Here is a 22,269-nt window from a genome sequence, read left to right on the forward strand (position 1 = left end):
AGCAAGGGAGGAGCGGTCTCGGCCCTGGGGACGGTACGCCAGCCTGGAACAAGGCTGCCAAACAAGCTGGAGGAACTCAGCAGGTCGGGCAGCATCCGTGGAGAGGGGCAGTCAACGTTTCGGGCCGAGACCCTTCGTCGGGACTGAAGAGGGAGGGGGCAGGGTTCCCATAAAGAAGGTGGGGGGAGGGTGGAAAACCAATCAGAGGAAAGATCAGGGGGTGGGAGAGGGGAAGCGGGGATAGGCAGGAGAGGTGAAGAAGGAAAGTAAGGGGAAAGCACTATGGGTAGTAGAAGGAGGCGGAACCATGAGGGAGGGGATAGGCAGCTGGAGGAGGAGGCAGAGTGAAACTGGGATGGGGGAAGGGAGAGGGAGGGAGTAACGGGGAGTTGGAGAATTCGATGTTCACACCAAGGGGCTGGAGACTACCCAGATGGTATATGAGGTGTTGCTCCTCCAACCGAAGTTTGGCCTCATCATGGCAGTAGAGGAGGCCACGTATGGACATATCCGAATGGGAATGTGAAGGAGAGTTGAAGTGGGTGGCAATTGGGAGATCCTGTCTGTTGTGTCGGACTGAGTGGAGGTGCTCGATGAAGCGGTCCCCCAATCTGTGTCGGGTCTCACCGACGGAGAGGAGGCCGCACCGGGAGCACCGGAAGCAATAGATGACCCCGACGGACTCACAGGTGAAGTGTCGCCTCACCTGGAAGGACCGTCTGGGGCTCTATCGCAGGAGATACGTCGGCGGGAGGATTCGCAAAGGCCGTCGCTCAGGCAAAACGAGGGCAATGGATGAGGTGAGAGGGGGTGGAGCAAAGGCAGATCTCCCGGGGGGGGGGGGAATCTGTGGGAGGTGGAGAGCTTCGCCATCAGGGCTGCCTACCATGTCTCGCCTCCGGTACGGAGAGGACCCGGCGTCCTCCCTCTGCCCGACTTCAGCAAAGTCTGGTGGGCTGCGAAGACCAGCTTCTCTCAGGGCCGATACACCCGGCGGCACAACCTTCATCCCGCCGCCCGTTAACAGCATCTGTCCGGGAAGGTGATGGCCGAGCCGGACTCGCCACGTCAAGACCAGACACCGGGCGGCCAGGCGAAGCAAGGTGATGGGAAGATGGCGGCAGACTTGGGCCAGGGGCCCTGCTTCCCCAGTGTAATCGCGGAAACCAACCTCAGGCCAGAGCTTGTGCTATGGTCGGCCTCGCTCCGTCTCGTTGACAGCGCCGAGCGCACAGTGCCCTGGAAGGCTGCAGTGGAGGAGGACTCGACGGGCGCAAGGAGCTGAGATACGCAGGGAGAGAGTGACAATAGACGGTAGGTGCAGGAGTAGGCCATTCGGCCCTTCTAGCCAGCACCGCCATTCACTGTGATCACGGCTGATCGTACACAATCAATACCCCGTTCCTGCCCTCTCCCCGTATCCCTTGACCCCGCTATCTATAAGAGCTCTATCTAACTCTCTCTTGAATGCATCCAGAGACTTGGCCTCCACTGCCTTCTGGGGCAGAGCATTCCACATATCCACCACTCTCTGGGTGAAAAAGTTTTCCCGCATCTCTGTTCTAAATGGCCTACTCCTTATTCTTAAACTGTGGCCTCTGGTTCTGGACTCACCCATCAGCGGGAACATGCTTCCTGTCTCCAGCGTGTCCAATCCCTTAATAATCTTATATGTCTCAATCAGATCCCCTCTCACCCTTCTAAATTCCAGGGTATACAAGCCCAGTCGCTCCAATCTTTCAACATATGACAGTCCCGCCATTCCGGGAATTAACCTTGTGAACCTACTCTACACTCCCTCAATAGCAAGAACGTCCTTCCCCAATTTTGGAGACCAAAACTGCACACAATACTCCAGGTGGGGTCTCACCAGGGCCCTGTACAACTGCAGAAGGACCTCTTTACTCCTATACTCAACTCCCCTTGTTATGAAGGCCAACAAGCCATTAGCTTTCTTCACTGCCTGCTGTACCTGTATGCTTGCTTGCGTGCGGAGGAGATTTACAAGGATGTTGCCTGGATTGGGGAGCGTGCCTTATGAGAACAGGTTGAGTGAACTCGGCCTTTTCTCCTTGGAGCGACGGAGGATGAGAGGTGACCTGATAGAGGTGTACAAGATGATGAGAGGCATTGATCGTGTAGATAGTCAGAGGCTTTTTCCCCAGGGCTGAAACGGCTAAAATGAGGGGGCACAGTTTTAAGGTGCTTGGAAGCAGGTACAAAAGGGGATGGCAGAGGTGAGTTTTACACACAGAGAGTGGTGGGTGCGTGGAATGCACTGCCAGCGACGGTGATCTTTTTAGAGAGTCCTAGACGGGTACATGGGGTTTAGAAAAATAGAGGGCTATGCGCGAGGGAAATTCCAGGCAGTTTCTAGAACAGGTTACATGGTCGGCACAACATTGTGGGCCGAAGGGCCTGTAATGTGCTGTCGATTTCTGTGTTTCTGTGCGTCTGCTTAGGTTGGCGTGATTCCGTTGAAGCAAGTTCATCATCATCTGTTTATTCTGTTATACCGTTAGTTTCAGTTCAATTACTTTGTTCCGCTTCGAGATGTCTTAGACAGATTCTCAGTAAAAGTTCGAACGTATTCCTCGACTGTGGGGCGTTGTTATTGGATTAGAAATCAATCCCCCCCCCCCCCCGTCTCGGCTCTGAGAGGGGTTGGGAGGTTCGGACCCCGCTGCGCCGTCTTCCAGCAGCTGTACCGAGATCTTGCACCGAGATTCAAGATTGACACCTCTGCATCAGTGGAAGATCGGAACGTACAGAGACATGCGCCGTTTGCGTGAACGACTAACGCGCCCGAGGGAGAGTTGGAGGGGTCGGGAGCAGCCCGCGGGTGTCGCCGGCCCCTCCCGTGTTAACTTCCTCCCCCCCCGGATTCCATACACACCACAGACAATTCACGGCGGCCGATTGAGCCCCCGCACTTCTCCCTGGAACCGGAGCTATGGTCGGCGGGAATGGATGGGAGAGCTTGCAAACTCCGCCTGGACAGCGGTGCTGAGACGGAGCCTGGTCACTGGAACGGCGAGGCAGCCGCTCTCGTCGCCCCCAAACCCAGCGGGGCCGCAGGGTGTCGGGATCCTTGAGGCAAACAGCTGCGAGGCGAAGTTCAAAGTTCGGGAAAAGAAAACCGAGACTGGAGATTCGGTTCTCTGGCGGCTGCCAGCCCGGGTCGCCGGGCTTACAACCTCGCCGCCGTCATTAGGCGGCGTCAGCGCCCGCAGGCGGTATTCATGAAGAAAAGGGGAGCCGGAGGAGATGATGGAGGCTTCTCCGGCGGGGAGTCGAGATTGTCACGCCATCACTTTCTGTCCGATCTTCCCCGTAGCGATCTGAGGTGTGTTCACCTTGGAACGCTGCGGTCCGTTACAGGGAGGACGGGGACGCGTCGGAGAGGGAGCAGAGGAGGCTTACTGTAGTGGCGCCTGGATTAGAGAGCGCGCCTTGTGAGGACAGGTCGAGTGAACTGGGGCTTTTTCGCTCTAGACTGAAAGAGGGTGAGATAAATGTGTGCTCCCCACTTGGAGTACTGTGCTCAGTTCTGGTCACCTCACTACAGGAAGGATGTGGAAACCATAGAAAGGATGCAGAGGAGATTTACAAGGATGTTGCCTGGATTGGGGAGCATGCCTTATGAGAACAGGTTGAGTGAACTCGGCCTTTTCCCCTTGGAGCGACGGAGGACGAGAGGTGACCTGATAGAGGTGTACAAGATGATGAGAGGCATTGATCATGTGGATAGTCAGAGGCTTTTTCCCAGGGCTGAAATGGCTAACACGAGAGGGCTCAGTTTTAAGGAGCTGGGGAGCAGGTACAGAGGAGAAGTCAGGGGTAAGTTTTTTATGCAGAGAGTAGTGAGTTATCAGCCATGATCAATACTCTTCAGAGATTGTCTGCCTGGCGTCAGTGGTCGCATCACCAGGACTTGTGATCTGCCCCGGCTGCTCGTACAACCGTCCACCACCTGCCCCTATGGTTTCACCTGACCCTGATCGGGGGTCTACACCTTGGCCAAGGGTGCCCTGCGGGCTAGCGGAGGGAAGGAGCGCCTCACACCTCCCTCCTTTGGTATTGACGCAGCCCCACCCTGACCCCCCCCCCCCCCGCAAGAGGGGTAGTATATGGTGTGGTACAAATTGAATCACTGGGCAAGTATATGGTAATAAATGCACTTTGAGCTGCTTCGTGCACGCCAAGACCCCACAAAGACCGTTCTTGTCTTGTTAAAATGGCGGGACCGTCCACATTTACGACCGGGCCCGCAACTTCAGGTCTAAATCCAAGGCTGGAGGCTCTAACGGCGTGGCTCTCTTCCCGGGGTGTGTCAGCCCAGGCTCCCGTGGTGCTCAGGTGGTGGGAGTCCGGTCAACTCCGACCCACTGCCTCCGACACCGTCCGAGAAGATCTCCCAGCGCTTGGTGCTTCTGTCCCAGAGGCCTGGCTCGACGTTCACGCCTAGAGACCGGGTCAAGAGGGGTTGGGGGAGGAACAGGAGCAGGAAGCACACTCTGGCCCTCGGACACGTAGATTGAAGCAGAACCGGGGAGATGCGCCATTGGCGTTAGCGGCCGCAAGCTCCCGAAGGCAGAACAAGCGGCAGCGGAAAAGCAAGCCCCCATTCCCCTCTCCCACCCGTCCGCCCAGACCCAGCACAGGCCGGCTCCAGTCCCCGGCCCGGACCCGCGGACCCGCGGACTTCGGGCCTCCAACTTCCAGGCATGTCATCGGGGCTGACCACGCGGTCCGGCGCCTCCCCTCGCCCGCCTCACCCTCGCCTCTGTCAAAACCAGGCGGTCAGCGACTGTCCCGAAAACCCGGCATCCGAGGCTTGCGTTGGGGAGGGGGCTAGTGTGAAGTAGTTTTCCCACCTCCCCGAAGTCTCCCCATGCGGATTGCGCTCCAAGCAACACCGGCAGGCCCACTGCCTGGCGCCGCCAGGGACCCGCCGGTTCGGTCCCGACCCCCAGCGCTGTCTCTGCGGAGTTTGCACGTTCTCCCCGCGACTGCGTGGGATTCCCACCCCCGCCCGACCCCGCGGGAGCCCCGGTTCCTTTCTAAGTCCCGGAGTCGGACTCGGAATCAGGTTTAATGTCGCCGACGTGTGCCGTGAAATGTGTTGTGTGGCAGCGGGACAGAATAATAAAAAACCGTGAACTGGAGTAAGAAATGCGGTTGAAACCCCCCCCCCCCTGGTTTCCTCGGCCGCGGAAGTCGTCTCCGGTCCCGCCAAATGCGTGAGTTTGATCCCTCCCCGAACCCCGGTTTGTCTGTGTCATTCGCCACCCCGTTACGAATCAGTGCCACGAAGTAACAGACGATTAAAGGAATTATATTTATGAATCTTCACTGAAGGGTTAGTAACGAATAACAAAAGGGAAAGGACCCAGTTTGATTAAACAGTCAAATGCGCGCAAGTCGGAGCTCGTTTGGAACTCCCCCGTCACTCGCGCGCCGGGCCCTCGGTCCGCGAACTGCCCCGCACCCGCCTTCCGAACCTCGCTCGCCATCCGTCTCGAACCGACGGGTCTCCCGATGGGGGGGGGGGGGGGTGTGCTGCGGCCGACTCACCCCAGCGCCTTCTCTCCTCATCTCCTCTCGAGCAGAAGCCCCCAAGACCACGATGAGAGGCATTGATCGTGTGGATAGTCAGAGGCTCCCCACCACCACCGAGGGGGCTGAAATAGCTAGCACGAGAGGACACGGGTTTAAGGTGCTGGGGAGTAGGTACAGAGGGGATGTCAGGGGTAAGTTTTTTACTCAGAGAGTGGTGAGTGTGTGGAATGGGCTGCCGGTGACGGTGGTGGAGGCGGATACGATAGGGTCTTTTAAGAGACTCCTGGACAGGTAAATGGAGCTCAGAAAAATAGAGGGCTATGGGTAACCCTGGGTAATTTCTAAAGTAAGGACGTGTTCGGCACAACTTTGTGGGCCGAAGGGCCTGTATTGCGCTGTAGGTTTTCTATGTTTCTAGCAACAATATTGTTGCAGCCCCCGGGCTGTGGAACAGCATCCCCCCCCCCTGTCAGATCTGCCCCCTCCATCGGCTCTTTTAACTCCAGGCTCAAAACTTACCTTTATTCCCTAGCGTTTGAACCCTCCCGCCGTGGCTGATTCTTGGCTTGTGCCTCGGCCTTTGTGTTGTTTCTTTTGTGCCTGGTTGGTTATGTCGGTGTTTCTTGTATTAGTGATTTTAGTTACCCGTTATGGTCTGTACAGCACTTTGGTCAACATGGGTTGTTTTTAATCGTGCTTTATAAATGAATTTGACTTGACTTGACTATTGTCCCGCACCGAGGAAAATCTCCCGCTAATTGGATGGCATACATTCCACATCATCCCTTATCTTCAACACAGGCTGAAAACAGAACAGACGGTTCTTGCAGAGCTGCTAAATGAAATACCTGTAGCTTGACAGTAAAGATGTGAACCAGGGCATCACACACACACACACACACACACACACACACACACACACACACACACACATATATATATCAACCATTCAGAAATCGGATGGCAGAGGGGAAGAAGCTGTTCCTGAATCGTTGAGTGTGTGTCTTCAGGTTCCTGTACCCCCTCCCTGATGGCAGAGGGGAAGAAGCTGTTCCTGAATCGCTGAGTGTGTGTCTTCAGGCTCCTGTACCTCCTTCCTGATGGCGGAGGGGAAGAAGCTGTTCCTGAATCGTTGAGTGTGTGTCTTCAGGCTCCAGTACCTCCTCCCTGATGGCAGAGGGGAAGAAGCTGTTCCTGAATCGTTGAGTGTGTGTCTTCAGGCTCCTGTACCTCCTCCCTGATGGCAGAGGGGAAGAAGCTGTTCCTGAATCGCTGAGTGTGTGTCTTCAGGCTCCTGTACCTCCTCCCTGGTGGCAGAGGGGAAGAAGCTGTTCCTGAATCGCTGAGTGTGTGTCTTCAGGCTCCTGTACCTCCTCCCTGACGGCAGAGGGGAAGAAGCTGTTCCTGAATCGTTGAGTGTGTGTCTTCAGGCTCCTGTACCTCCTCCCTGACGGCAGAGGGGAAGAAGCTGTTCCTGAATCGTTGAGTGTGTGTCTTCAGGCTCCTGTACCTCCTCCCTGACGGCAGAGGGGAAGAAGCTGCTCCTGAATCGTTGAGTGTGTGTCTTCAGCCTCCTGTACCTCCTCCCTGATGGCAGAGGGGAAGAAGCTGTTCCTGAATCGTTGAGTGTGTGTCTTCAGGCTCCTGTACCTCCTCCCTGACGGCAGAGGGGAAGAAGCTGTTCCTGAATCGTTGAGTGTGTGTCTTCAGGCTCCTGTACCTCCTCCTCGGTGAGAAGCGGGCAGGTCCTGGGTGATGCGAGGAGGGGTCTTAATGACGGACGCCGCCGTTCTGCGGCATTATCTTTTGAATTTGTCCTGAATGCTAGGGAGGCCAGTGCCCGTGACGGAGCCGGCTCAGTTTACAACTTTCCGCAGTCCCCGACCCCTAGGAAGTTAAAGGGAACTTGGGGGAGCGATGTACCCCCGGGAAAATTGGAAGGCGTCAACATTGTCTCCTGAGACAGCGGAGCGTCCGTGGGCGAAGCGGGCCACTATTCTCCATCGCGAGGGAAATTTAAAAAGGAATAATAATTTCCTGTAGGGAATTTTGCACGGCATGGAATCAATACACAATAGACAACAGGTGCAGGAGTAGGCCATTCGGCCCTTCTAGCCAGCACTGCCATTCACTGTGATCATGGCTGATCATCCACAATCAGTACCCCGTTCCTGCCCTCTCCCCAAATCCCTTGACCCCGCTATCTATAAGAGCTCTATCTAACTCCGAATCCTCTGAGTATCGGTGATAGTTGAAGCAACCCCACCCAGGTAAATGTAACAGGTCTATAGTCCGGTGGCAGTTTGGACGCCATTAAAGTCCGGAGCTCCGTGGATTAGACAGCAGACGGCGCAGACTGGCAGAAAGTAGAATGCTACAGCACGGTACAGGCCCTTTGGCCCACGATGCTGTGCTGTCCCTTCAACCCATTCACGCTTCGCTCCAACATAACCCTTCATTTTTCCATCATCAATGTTTCTTGAAAGTTGGTAATGAGTCCGCCTCTACTAAACCTCCTCCCCCGCCCCCCCCCCCGCCACCCCGGCGGGAAGTTTCCACGCCCCCACCGCTCTCCGTGTAGAAGAACACGCTTTACAGAGACGGGTTCAATTCCCGCCGCTGCCCGTAAGGAGGCGGTTTCCTCCGGGTCCGGTTGGTAGGTGAACGTGCCCAGAAGGGCCAGCGATTCCTCAACTCCACGGCCAACAAGATAACCCCTCTGGAGAGGGGCCCTCCGGCAGGAGGGTGGAACGTTTGCGGGAAGGGTAGAGGGGATGGATGTGGAGGCAGAAAACTGGGGGCCAGACTGACCAGGCGTGAGACGCGAGGAGCTGGCAGTGAGAAGTCGGGCAGAATCTGCGGTGAACAGTGGACCATAAAAAGTTCAAAGTAAACTTATTTACCGAGACCAGAGACAAAACTTTCTTGCGGGCATTCACAGTGGGGCAGTACAATAGAATCAATGGAAAAACTACACACAGAGACTGACAAACGACCAATGTGCAAAAAATTAGACTAACTGCGCAAATACAAAAATAATAACTAATTAATGGCTGAATAAATAAACAAACAAACAAATTGACATAGAAATAGACAGGCAGGCTGAGATAGACAGACAGACATTCAGATAGATAGATAGATAGACAGACAGACAGACAGATATAGAGATAGATAGATCGATAGACAGACAAATATAGAGATAGATAGATCGATAGATGGATACATAGACAATTAGATAGACAGACAGGTAGATAGATAGGCACAGAGAAAGAAAGAGTAATATAGATAAACAAACAATATTGAGAACATGAATTGTAGAGTGCTGAAAAGTGAGTCTGCAGGTTGTGGAATCAGTTCAGAGTTGAGGTGAGTGAACTTATCCACTCTGGTTCAAGAGCCTGTTGGTAGAGGTGTAGTAACTGTTCCTGAACCAGGTGGTGTGTGTCCTGAGTCTCTTGTACCTCCTTCCTGATGGTTGAGGGGTAATAACTGTTCCTGAACCAGGTGGTGTGTGTCCTGAGTCTCTTGTACCTCCTTCCTGATGGTTGAGGGGTGATAACTGTTCCTGAACCAGGTGGTGTGTGTCCTGAGTCTCTTGTACCTCCTTCCTGATGGTTGAGGGGTAATAACTGTTCCTGAACCAGGTGGTGTGTGTCCTGAGTCTCTTGTACCTCCTTCCTGATGTTTGAGGTGTAGTAACTGTTCCTGAACCAGGTGGTGTGTGTCCTGAGTCTCTTGTACCTCCTTCCTGATGGTTGAGGGGTAATAACTGTTCCTGAACCAGGTGGTGTGTGTCCTGAGTCTCTTGTACCTCCTTCCTGATGGTTGAGGGGTGATAACTGTTCCTGAACCAGGTGGTGTGTGTCCTGAGTCTCTTGTACCTCCTTCCTGATGGTTGAGGGGTAATAACTGTTCCTGAACCAGGTGGTGTGTGTCCTGAGTCTCTTGTACCTCCTTCCTGATGTTTGAGGGGTAATAACTGTTTCTGAACCAGGTGGTGTGTGTCCTGAGTCTCTTGTACCTCCTTCCTGATGGTTGAGGGGTAATAACTGTTCCTGAACCAGGTGGTGTGTGTCCTGAGTCTCTTGTACCTCCTTCCTGATGGTTGAGGGGTGATAACTGTTCCTGAACCAGGTGGTGTGTGTCCTGAGTCTCTTGTACCTCCTTCCTGATGGTTGAGGGGTGATAACTGTTCCTGAACCAGGTGGTGTGTGTCCTGAGTCTCTTGTACCTCCTTCCTGATGGTTGAGGGGTAATAACTGTTCCTGAACCAGGTGGTGTGTGTCCTGAGTCTCTTGTACCTCCTTCCTGATGTTTGAGGTGTAGTAACTGTTCCTGAACCAGGTGGTGTGTGTCCTGAGTCTCTTGTACCTCCTTCCTGATGGTTGAGGGGTAATAACTGTTCCTGAACCAGCTGGTGTGTGTCCTGAGTCTCTTGTACCTCCTTCCTGATGGTTGAGGGGTGATAACTGTTCCTGAACCAGGTGGTGTGTGTCCTGAGTCTCTTGTACCTCCTTCCTGATGGTTGAGGGGTGATAACTGTTCCTGAACCAGGTGGTGTGTGTCCTGAGTCTCTTGTACCTCCTTCCTGATGGTTGAGGGGTAATAACTGTTCCTGAACCAGGTGGTGTGTGTCCTGAGTCTCTTGTACCTCCTTCCTGATGTTTGAGGGGTAATAACTGTTCCTGAACCAGGTGGTGTGTGTCCTGAGTCTCTTGTACCTCCTTCCTGATGGTTGAGGGGTGATAACTGTTCCTGAACCAGGTGGTGTGTGTCCTGAGTCTCTTGTACCTCCTTCCTGATGGTTGAGGGGTGATAACTGTTCCTGAACCAGGTGGTGTGTGTCCTGAGGCTCCTGTACCTCCTTCCTGATGGCAGAGGGGTAATAACTGTTCCTGAACCTGGTGGTGTGGGTCCTGAGGCTCCTGTACCTCCTTCCTGATGGCAGAGGGGTAATAACTGTTCCTGAACCTGGTGGTGTGGGTCCTGAGGCTCCTGTACCTCCTTCCTGACGGTTGAGGGGGTAATAGCTGTTCCTGAACCTGGCGGTGTGAGGCTCTTGTACCTCCTTCCTGATGGCAGAGGGGTAATAACTGTTCCTGAACCTGGTGGTGTGGGTCCTGAGGCTCCTGTACCTCCTTCCTGACGGTTGAGGGGGTAATAGCTGTTCCTGAACCTGGTGGTGTGAGGCTCTTGTACCTCCTTCCTGATGGCAGAGGGGCAATAACTGTTCCTGAACCTGGTGGTGTGGGTCCTGAGGATGTCAGGGCTGTCTATGGGGACATAGTTGTGGCTCTCCGGTGGTGGGGGTCAACCATGAATATCGTCTCCCAGCTGTCTACGTTTCCGGCGCAGCACTCTCAAACACAAGCCAAGGCTGTACGATACGGAGAGCGAGCTGTTGCCCGTGTAGCGGGCTCCCCCTCCCCACGCAGCCGATGAACCCAAAGGAACGGCGGAGACCGATACAGTTTGGCACCAGGACTCAACTTAGGACCGCCCAAGGGACTCTAGCTCAGGATTTCACCCCCACCCCCGGGTTTGCTCCCAAATCTTTCCTCATGGGAGGAAGGCAGCGGAGGTTTAAGATCAGAGTTTTCCTTCTCCTAGACGAGCTGCCGACCCCGGCTGACCAGCCCCATCTGCCCGGAGTGACTGGTTTTAAGGCGCCAGTGACCCACCTTTGCCCCTTCTCCTGTCAGTAGAAACGGTCCCGCCAGGCTTTGTAGCTAAAGCACAGGTGAAGGCCGGGAGCTGGACTTGGTTGTCAGAGGCTGTTTAAGACACACACCGTTGGGAGCATTTAACGGGCAGTTGGAGCTTATCCCCATTACCACCCCTAGACCAGGCGATAACGACGGTAAGGAGCCTCCGATAATACTTTGGTAATACATTGACTTTGTGAGGATGAGGCTGCTCTCCCCTGCGCCTCTGCTCATCTGCCCATAGATGGCAGTATCGCTCCATTATCGCACACCAGAGGAACTCAAAGGAATTTATTTATTCGTATTTGGGGAGAGACAGCACGATAACCGGAAGGTCTTGAGGCTGTGGGAGGAAACCGGAGCACCCGGAGGAAACCCACGCGGTGACGGGGGTGGGGGTGGGGGGTAGAGAACGTACGAACTCCTCACGGGCAGCGGGAGGAATCGAACCCCGGGGGTCGCTAGCACCGCAGACCGTCGTGCTAACCGTACTTTATCCCCACCACCCCCACCAACTTTCACAGGAATTTACTGTGGGGTGTTGGTCAGGGCACAACAGGGAACATAAAACAACATTCAACAATTATACAGTCTAACAAATTACATAAATAATTGAATTAGAGGCTAAAGTGCAAATGTGGAATACAATATGCTTAAATTCATAAATACAAGGATGATTTTTACAAGGTATACAGCTTTATTAAAAAGTGGTTTAAAGTACTTACAGTGCGGTGACGGGAGTAATTGTTAGAGGGGGTTGGGGAGGTCTAACTGAAACGGTTGATCAGATTAATGGCCTGGGAGAAGATGGTGCGAAGGGTCAGGCAGCATCAGTGGAGGGGAATAAGCAAATAGACTCCTTAGGAGATATGGCCACTGCCGTGCCTTTATTGCTGGAAGAGGGAAAGGCTCTGGAGAAGGAGGAATTTGATGGGAAAGGGGAGCGGACCGTGGGAGAAAGGGAGGGAGCAGATGGCACTAGAGGGAGGTGGTTTCTCTCCACTCGCATTCTCTGTTTTCCCATTCCTCATCATGGCTCCCCTCTCACACTTTCCCTTCGCTTCAGCTGATGGATTTATCTTTGCAGAGATGGACGTAGACCGAGTAGATATTCATTGAGATAGGGACTACTGTCGGGGCGTGGAATGGACATATATAGGGAGGGACTTGATGTGGAAGGGGTTTGACAATACGTCCACCAACATAGGAGCAGAATTGGGCCGCTCGGCCCATCGAACCTGCTCTGCCATTCCATCATGGCTGATTTACTATCACTCTCAACCCTGTTCCCCCGCCTTCTCCCTGTAACCTTTGACGGCCTGACCAACCAAGAAACTCCCAGCCCCCACCTTAGAAATACCCAATGACTTGGACTCCGCAGCCGTTTAAAACAAAGAATTTCGCAGACTCACCACTCTCTATCTAAAGAAATTCCTCATCATCTCTGTTCTGAACAGACATCCCTCTATTCAAAGGCTGAGCCCTCTTGTCCAAGACTCACCCTCTATGGGAAACATCCTCTCCACATCCACTCTATCTGTGTCCTCTGGTCCTAGACTCCCCCACTATAGGAAACATCCTCTCCACATCCACACTATCTGTGTCCTCTGGTCCTAGACTCCCCCACTATAGGAAACATCCTCTCCACATCCACTCTATCTGGGTCCTCTGGTCCTAGACTCCCCCACTATAGGAAACATCCTCTCCACATCCACTCTATCTGGGTCCTCTGGTCCTAGACTCCCCCACTATAGGAAACATCCTCTCCACATCCACTCTATCTGTGTCCTCTGGTCCTAGACTCCCCCACAATGGGAAACATCCTCTCCACATCCACTCTATATGTGTCCTCTGGTCCTAGACTTCCCCACAATGGGAAACATCCTCTCCACATCCACTCTATCTGTGTCCTCTGGACCTAGACTCCCCCACTATGGGAAACATCCTCTCCACATCCACTCTATCTGTGTTCTCTGGTCCTAGACTCCCCCACTATGGGAAACATCCTCTCCACATCCACTCTATCTGTGTCCTCTGGTCCTAGACTCCCACACTATGGGAAACATCCTCTCCACATCCACTCTATATGTGTCCTCTGGTCCTAGACCCCCACAATGGGAAACATCCTCTCCACATCCACTCTATCTGTGTCCTCTGGTCCTAGACTCCCACACTATGGGAAACATCCTCTCCACATCCACTCTATCTGTGTCCTCTGGTCCTAGACTCCTGCACTATAGGAAACATTCTCTCCACATCCACTCTATCTGTGTCCTCTGGTCCTAGACTCCCCCACTATAGGAAACATCCTCTCCACATCCACTCTATCTGTGTCCTCTGGTCCTAGACACCCCCACTATAGGAAACATTCTCTCCACATCCACTCTATCTGTGTCCTCTGGTCCTAGACTCCCCCACTATAGGAAACATCCTCTCCACATCCAGTCTATCTGTGTCCTCTGGTCCTAGACTCCCACACTATGGGAAACATCCTCTCCACATCCACTCTATCTGTGTCCTCTGGTCCTAGACTCCCACACTATGGGAAACATCCTCTCCACATCCACTCTATCTGTGTCCTCGGGTCCTAGACTCCCACACTATGGGAAATATCCTCTCCACATCCACTCTATCTGTGTCCTCTGGTCCTAGACTCACCCACTATAGGAAACATCCTCTCCACATCCACTCTATCTGTGTCCTCTGGAACTAGACTCCCCCACTATAGGAAACATCCTCTCCTCATCCACTCTATCTGTGTCCTCTGGTCCTAGACTCCCCCACTATAGGAAACATCCTCTCCACATCCACTCTATCTATGTCCTCTGATCCTAAACTCCCCCACTATGGGAAACATCCTCTCCACATCCACTCTATCTGTGTTCTCTGGTCCTAGACTCCCACACTATGGGAAACATCCTCTCCAAATCCACTCTATCTGTGTCCTCTGGTCCTACACTCCCCCACTATAGGAAACATCCTCTCCACATCCACTCTATCTGGGTCCTCTGGTCCTAGACTCCCCCACTATAGGAAACATCCTCTCCACATCCACTCTATCTGTGTCCTCTGGTCCTAGACTCCCCCACTATGGGAAACATCCTGTCCACATCCACTCTATCTGGGTCCTCTGGTCCTAGACTCCCCCACTATAGGAAACATCCTCTCCACATCCACTCTATCTGTGTCCTCTGGTCCTAGACACCCCCACTATGGGAAACATCCACTCCACATCCACTCTATATGTGTCCTCTGGTCCTAGACTTCCCCACAATGGGAAACATCCTCTCCACATCCACTCTATCTGTGTCCTCTGGTCCTAGACTCCCCCACTATGGGAAACATCCTCTCCACATCCACTCTATCTGTGCCCTCTTGTCCTCGGCTCACCCACTATGTGAAACATCCTCTCCACATCCACTCTATCTGTGTCCTCTGGTCCTAGACTCCCCTACTATAGGAAACATCCTCTCCACATCCACACTATCTGTGTCCTCTGGTCCTAGACTCCCCCACTATAGGAAACATCCTCTCCACATCCACTCTATCTGGGTCCTCTGGTCCTAGACTCCCCCACTATAGGAAACATCCTCTCCACATCCACTCTATCTGTGTCCTCTGGTCCTAGACTCCCCCACTATAGGAAACATCCTCTCCACATCCACTCTATCTGGGTCCTCTGGTCCTAGACTCCCCCACTATAGGAAACATCCTCTCCACATCCACTCTATCTGTGTCCTCTGGTCCTAGACTCCCCCACTATGGGAAACATCCTCTCCACATCCACTCTATATGTGTCCTCTGGTCCTAGACTTCCCCACAATGGGAAACATCCTCTCCACATCAACTCTATCTGTGTCCTCTGGTCCTAGACTCCCCCACTATGGGAAACATCCTCTCCACATCCACACTATCTGTGTTCTCAGGTCCTAGACTCCCCCACTATGGGAAACATCCTCTCCACATCCACTCTATCTGTGTCCTCTGGTCCTAGACTCCCACACTATGGGAAACATCCTCTCCACATCCACTCTATCTGTGCCCTCTGGTCCTAGACTCCCCCATGATAGGAAACATCGCGTCCACATCCACTCTATCTGTGCCCTCTGGTCCTAGATTCCCCCACTATGGGAAACATCCTCTCCACATCCACTCTATCTGTGTCCTCTGGCCCTGACTCCCTCACTATAGGAAACATCCTCTCCACATCCACTCTATCTGTGTCCTCTGGTCCTAGACTCCCCCACTATAGGAAACATCCTCTCCACATCCACTCTATCTGTGTCCTCTGGTCCTAGACTCCCACACTATGGGAAACATCCTCTCCACATCCACTCTATCTGTGTCCTCTGGTCCTAGACTCCTGCACTATAGGAAACATTCTCTCCACATCCACTCTATCTGTGTCCTCTGGTCCTAGACTCACCCACTATAGGAAACATCTTCTCCACATCCACTCTATCTGTGTCCTCTGGAACTAGACTCCCCCACTATAGGAAACATCCTCTCCTCATCCACTCTATCTGTGTCCTCTGGTCCTAGACTCCCCCACTATAGGAAACATCCTCTCCACATCCACTCTATCTATGTCCTCTGGTCCTAAACTCCCCCACTATGGGAAACATCCTCTCCACATCCACTCTATCTGTGTTCTCTGGTCCTAGACTCCCACACTATGGGAAACATCCTCTCCAAATCCACTCTATCTGTGTCCTCTGGTCCTAGACTCCCCCACTATAGGAAACATCCTCTCCACATCCACTCTATCTGGGTCCTCTGGTCCTAGACTCCCCCACTATAGGAAACATCCTCTCCACATCCACTCTATCTGTGTCCTCTGGTCCTAGACTCCCCCACTATTGGAAACATCCTGTCCACATCCACTCTATCTGGGTCCTCTGGTCCTAGACTCCCCCACTATAGGAAACATCCTCTCCACATCCACTCTATCTGTGTCCTCTGGTCCTAGACACCCCCACTATGGGAAACATCCTCTCCACATCCACTCTATATGTGTCCTCTGGTCCTAGACTTCCCCACAATGGGAAACATCCTCTCCACATCCACTCTATCTGTGTCCTCTGGTCCTAGACTCCCCCACTATGGGAAACATCCTCTCCACATCCACTCTATCTGTGCCCTCTTGTCCTCGGCTCACCCACTATGTGAAACATCCTCTCCACATCCACTCTATCTGTGTCCTCTGGTCCTAGACTCCCCTACTATAGGAAACATCCTCTCCACATCCACACTATCTGTGTCCTCTGGTCCTAGACTCCCCCACTATAGGAAACATCCTCTCCACATCCACTCTATCTGGGTCCTCTGGTCCTAGACTCCCCCACTATAGGAAACATCCTCTCCACATCCACTCTATCTGTGTCCTCTGGTCCTAGACTCCCCCACTATAGGAAACATCTTCTCCACATCCACTCTATCTGGGTCCTCTGGTCCTAGACTCCCCCACTATAGGAAACATCCTCTCCACATCCACTCTATCTGTGTCCTCTGGTCCTAGACTCCCCCACTATGGGAAACATCCTCTCCACATCCACTCTATATGTGTCCTCTGGTCCTAGACTTCCCCACAATGGGAAACATCCTCTCCACATCAACTCTATCTGTGTCCTCTGGTCCTAGACTCCCCCACTATGGGAAACATCCTCTCCACATCCACACTATCTGTGTTCTCAGGTCCTAGACTCCCCCACTATGGGAAACATCCTCTCCACATCCACTCTATCTGTGTCCTCTGGTCCTAGACTCCCACACTATGGGAAACATCCTCTCCACATCCACTCTATCTGTGCCCTCTGGTCCTAGACTCCCCCATGATAGGAAACATCGCGTCCACATCCACTCTATCTGTGCCCTCTGGTCCTAGATTCCCCCACTATGGGAAACATCCTCTCCACATCCACTCTATCTGTGTCCTCTGGCCCTGACTCCCTCACTATAGGAAACATCCTCTCCACATCCACTCTATCTGTGTCCTCTGGTCCTAGACTCCCCCACTATAGGAAACATCCTCTCCACATCCACTCTATCTGTGTCCTCTGGTCCTAGACTCCCACACTATGGGAAACATCCTCTCCACATCCACTCTATCTGTGTCCTCTGGTCCTAGACTCCTGCACTATAGGAAACATTCTCTCCACATCCACTCTATCTGTGTCCTCTGGTCCTAGACTCCCCCACTATAGGAAACATCCTCTCCACATCCACTCTATCTGTGTCCTCTGGTCCTAGACACCCCCACTATAGGAAACATTCTCTCCACATCCACTCTATCTGTGTCCTCTGGTCCTAGACTCCCCCACTATAGGAAACATCCTCTCCACATCCAGTCTATCTGTGTCCTCTGGTCCTAGACTCCCACACTATGGGAAACATCCTCTCCACATCCACTCTATCTGTGTCCTCTGGTCCTAGACTCCCACACTATGGGAAACATCCTCTCCACATCCACTCTATCTGTGTCCTCGGGTCCTAGACTACCACACTATGGGAAATATCCTCTCCACATCCACTCTATCTGTGTCCTCTGGTCCTAGACTCACCCACTATAGGAAACATCCTCTCCACATCCACTCTATCTGTGTCCTCTGGAACTAGACTCCCCCACTATTGGAAACATCCTGTCCACATCCACTCTATCTGGGTCCTCTGGTCCTAGACTCCCCCACTATAGGAAACATCCTCTCCACATCCACTCTATCTGTGTCCTCTGGTCCTAGACACCCCCACTATGGGAAACATCCTCTCCACATCCACTCTATATGTGTCCTCTGGTCCTAGACTTCCCCACAATGGGAAACATCCTCTCCACATCCACTCTATCTGTGTCCTCTGGTCCTAGACTCCCCCACTATGGGAAACATCCTCTCCACATCCACTCTATCTGTGCCCTCTTGTCCTCGGCTCACCCACTATGTGAAACATCCTCTCCACATCCACTCTATCTGTGTCCTCTGGTCCTAGACTCCCCTACTATAGGAAACATCCTCTCCACATCCACACTATCTGTGTCCTCTGGTCCTAGACTCCCCCACTATAGGAAACATCCTCTCCACATCCACTCTATCTGGGTCCTCTGGTCCTAGACTCCCCCACTATAGGAAACATCCTCTCCACATCCACTCTATCTGTGTCCTCTGGTCCTAGACTCCCCCACTATAGGAAACATCCTCTCCACATCCACTCTATCTGGGTCCTCTGGTCCTAGACTCCCCCACTATAGGAAACATCCTCTCCACATCCACTCTATCTGTGTCCTCTGGTCCTAGACTCCCCCACTATGGGAAACATCCTCTCCACATCCACTCTATATGTGTCCTCTGGTCCTAGTCTTCCCCACAATGGGAAACATCCTCTCCACATCAACTCTATCTGTGTCCTCTGGTCCTAGACTCCCCCACTATGGGAAACATCCTCTCCACATCCACACTATCTGTGTTCTCAGGTCCTAGACTCCCCCACTATGGGAAACATCCTCTCCACATCCACTCTATCTGTGTCCTCTGGTCCTAGACTCCCACACTATGGGAAACATCCTCTCCACATCCACTCTATCTGTGCCCTCTGGTCCTAGACTCCCCCATGATAGGAAACATCGCGTCCACATCCACTCTATCTGTGCCCTCTGGTCCTAGATTCCCCCACTATGGGAAACATCCTCTCCACATCCACTCTATCAGTGTCCTCTGGCCCTGACTCCCTCACTATAGGAAACATCCTCTCCACATCCACTCTATCTGTGTCCTCTGGTCCTAGACTCCCCCACTATAGGAAACATCCTCTCCACATCCACTCTATCTGTGTCCTCTGGTCCTAGACTCCCCCACTATAGGAAACATCCTCTCCAAATCCACTCTATCTGTGTCCTCTGGTCCTTGACTCCCCCACTATAGGAAACATCCTCTCCACATCCACTCTATCTGTGTCCACTAGTCCTAGACTCCCCCACCATAGGAAATATCCTCTCCACATCCACTCTATCTATGTCCTCTGGTCCTGGACGCCCCCACCATAGGAAACATCCTCTCCACATCCACTCTATCTGTGTCCTCTGGTCCAAGACTCCCCCACTATAGGAAACATCCTCTCCACATCCACTCTATCTGTGTCCACTGGTCCTAGACTCCCCCCCCCATAGGAAACATCCTCTCCACATCCACTCTATCTGTGTCCTCTGGTCCTAGACTCCCTCACTATGGGAAACATCCTCTCCACATCCACTCTATCTGTGCTCTCTGGTCCTAGACTCCCCCACTATGGGAAACATCCTCTCCACATCCACTCTATCTCTGTCCTCTGGTCCTAGACTCCCCCACTATAGGAAACATCCTCCCCAAATCCACTCTATCTGTGTCCTCTGGTCCTAGACTCCCCCACTATAGGAAACATCCCCTCCAAATCCACTCTATCTATGTCCTCTGGTTCTTGACTCCCCCACTATAGAAAACATCGTCTCCACATCCACTCTATCTGGGTCCTCTGGTCCTAGACTCCCCCACTATAGGAAACATCCTTTCCACATCCACTCTATCTGTGGTCCTAGACTCCCCCACTACAGGAAAAATCCTCTCAACATCCACTCTATCTGTGCCCTCTGGTCCTAGACTCCCCACTATAGGAAACATCCACTCCACATCAACTCTGTTTGTGTCCTCGGGTCCTAGACTCCCCACTATAGGAAACACCCTCTCCACATCCACTCTATCTGTGTCCTCTGGTCCTAGACTCCCCCACTATAGGAAACATCCTGTCCACATCCACTCCATCTGTGTCCTCTGGTCCTGGACTCTCCCACTATAGGAAATATCCTCTCCACATCCACTCTGTCTGTGTCCTCTGGTCCTAGACTCCCCCACTATTGGAAACAGCCCCTCCTCATGCACTCTATCTGTGTCCTCTGGTCCTAGACTCTCCCACTACAGGAAACATGCTATCCACATCCACTCTATCTGTGCCCTCTGGTCCTAGCCTCCCCCACTATAGGAAACATCCTCTTAACATCCACTCTATCTGTGGTCCTAGACTCCCCCACTACAGGAAAAATCCTCTCCACATCCACTCTATCTGTGCCCTCTGGTCCTAGACTCCCCCACTATAGGAAACATCCTCTCCACATCCACTCTGTCTGTATCCTCTGGCCCTAGACTCCCCCACTATAGGAAACATCCTCTCCACATCCACTCTATCTGTGTCCTCTGGTCCACCTGCGCTTGTGCGGCAGCCAGCTTCAAGTGAGCAGATTTTGAACAGATTCTTCCCCTCTGCCATCAGGGAGGAGGTACAGCAGCCTGAAGACACACACTCAACGATTCAGGAACAGCTTCTTCCCCTCTGCCATCAGGGAGGACGTACAGGAGCCTGAAGACACACACTCAGCGATTCAGGAACAGCTTCTTCCCCTCTGCCATCAGGGAGGAGGTACAGGAGCCTGAGGACACACACTCAGCGATTCAGGAACAGCTTCTTCCCCTCTGCCATCAGGGAGGAGGTACAGAAGCCTGAAGACACACACTCAACGATTCAGGATAGCATCTTCCCCTCTGCCATCAGGGAGGAGGTACAGGAGCCTGAAGACACACACTCAACGATTCAGGAACAGCTTCTTCCCCTCTGCCATCAGGGAGGAGGTACAGGAGCCTGAAGACACACACTCAGTGATTCAGGAACAGCTTCTTCCCCTCTGCCATCAGGGGGGAGGTACAGGAGCCTGAAGACACACACTCAACGATTCAGGAACAGCTTCTTCCCCTCTGCCATCAGGGAGGAGGTACAGGAGCCTGAAGACACACACTCAGTGATTCAGGAACAGCTTCTTCCCCTCTGCCATCAGGGGGGAGGTACAGGAGCCTGAAGACCCACACTCAACGATTCAGGAACAGCTTCTTCCCCTCTGCCATCAGGGAGGAGGTACAGAAGCCTGAAGACACACACTCAACGATTCAGGAACAGCTTCTTCCCCTTTGTCATCAGATTCCTGAATAGATATTGAACCGCTGAACACTACCTCTCTACATTTTTATTTCTATTTTTGCACTACTTATTTAACTTTTCTAATATACATACTTACTATAATTTACAGTTGTTATTACGTACTGCTGCCGCCTGACAGTAAATTCCACGGCATATTCTGGCGATGTTATATCTGATTCTGAACTGTAAAAGAGCAAACACGAGGAAATCTGCAGATGCTGGAAATTCAAGCAACGCGCACAAAATGCTGGTGAGACGCAGCAGGCCAGACAGCATCTATAAGGGGAAGCGCTGTCGACGACCCTGATGAAGGGTCTCGGCCCGAAACGTCGACAGTGCTTCCCCTTATAGATGCTGCCTGGCCTACTGTGTTCCACCAGCATTTTGTGTGTTGTTGCTTGAATTTCCAGCATCTGCAGATTTCCTCGTGCTTAAGTGTTGAGATTTTGAACAATTTCATTTTTAGAATCTTTTTATTGGTACATAATCTTCTGCAGCTATAAAATGATACAAAACTTCAACAGATTAATATGTATGCAATTAAGAAAGCTGAAGGGAAGAAAAGCTGATTGTAATATATAAAAATGGGGAGGGGGAGTTCCCGTTGTGCGTGTGTGTGGTCAAATCGCAGTGATTTTGCTTTTTCTCACTGATAACTGGCGAGAAGTAAGCGGTAAGACGGCAGAAAACTTTTTTGCCCACTGTGCTTTCAAGCATTCAGGCTTGGAGGGGCCAGATATGGCCAGGAGTGAAAGTGAAACTTTACGTAGAAAGAGAATATAGTATTAATGGTGAGGCTCTTGGCAGTGTTGAGGATCAGAGGGATCCTGGGGTCCGAGTCCATAGGACGCTCAAAGCAGCTGCGCAGGTTGACTCTGTGGTTAAGAAGGCATTTGGTGTATTGGCCTTCATCAATCATGGGGTTGAATTTAGGAGCCGAGAGGTAACGTTGCAGCTATATAGGACCCTGGTCAGACCCCACTTGGAGTACTGTTCTCAGTTCCGGTCACCTCAC

This window comes from Hypanus sabinus (genome assembly GCF_030144855.1).
Source record: "Hypanus sabinus isolate sHypSab1 chromosome X1 unlocalized genomic scaffold, sHypSab1.hap1 SUPER_X1_unloc_4, whole genome shotgun sequence".
Taxonomy (NCBI): domain Eukaryota; kingdom Metazoa; phylum Chordata; class Chondrichthyes; order Myliobatiformes; family Dasyatidae; genus Hypanus; species Hypanus sabinus.